A 634-nucleotide genomic window follows, 5' to 3' on the forward strand; every position below is an offset into this window, starting at 1 on the left:
CTGCCTTAGAGGAACCTTGTGAAAATGTACTGACATAATTCACATAAAATGTTTTTCCCAATGAACACCCCAGAATGGTTAGCTGTTGCTGCTGTTATAACTCCAACTCTTATTAACTATCTTACCTACATGTATTCCACCCAAACTGGTAATTGTGCATCATGAATTATGAAGAGCCTTTTTAAAGGTCATCAGTTAATGGGACACTGCCATCTGTAAATGAATGTGAATTATCATATCAAATATAAATAATAAAGGTGCTTTTTCATGTGCGTGCGTGTGTGTGTGTGTGTGTGTGTGTGTAATAAGGACAATAATATTTAAGAAAAAGCTCTAATAATCAGATGCACTAGATTCTAATCTACATAGTAACCCGATTTTAGCTTGGTTTCAGTTCCTCTATATTTAAAATGAAGAGAAAAATAAATAAATAAATAAATAAATAAATAAAATGGAGGATAGATAGATAGATAAATGGAGAGAAAACTCTCCATTTCCATTGATTTCACAGAGTTTGTGTGAGCACAAATGAGATGAATGTATTTTAGAGCTCTCGATATACCTTTTTAACAGCCCAAACTAATTTTTTAAGAGTATTATTTTATACTCATCATCTTGAGGCATTATTTTTATC

This window comes from Pteropus alecto, unplaced genomic scaffold, assembly GCF_000325575.1.
Source record: "Pteropus alecto unplaced genomic scaffold, ASM32557v1 scaffold135, whole genome shotgun sequence".
NCBI classification, from domain to species: Eukaryota; Metazoa; Chordata; class Mammalia; order Chiroptera; family Pteropodidae; genus Pteropus; species Pteropus alecto.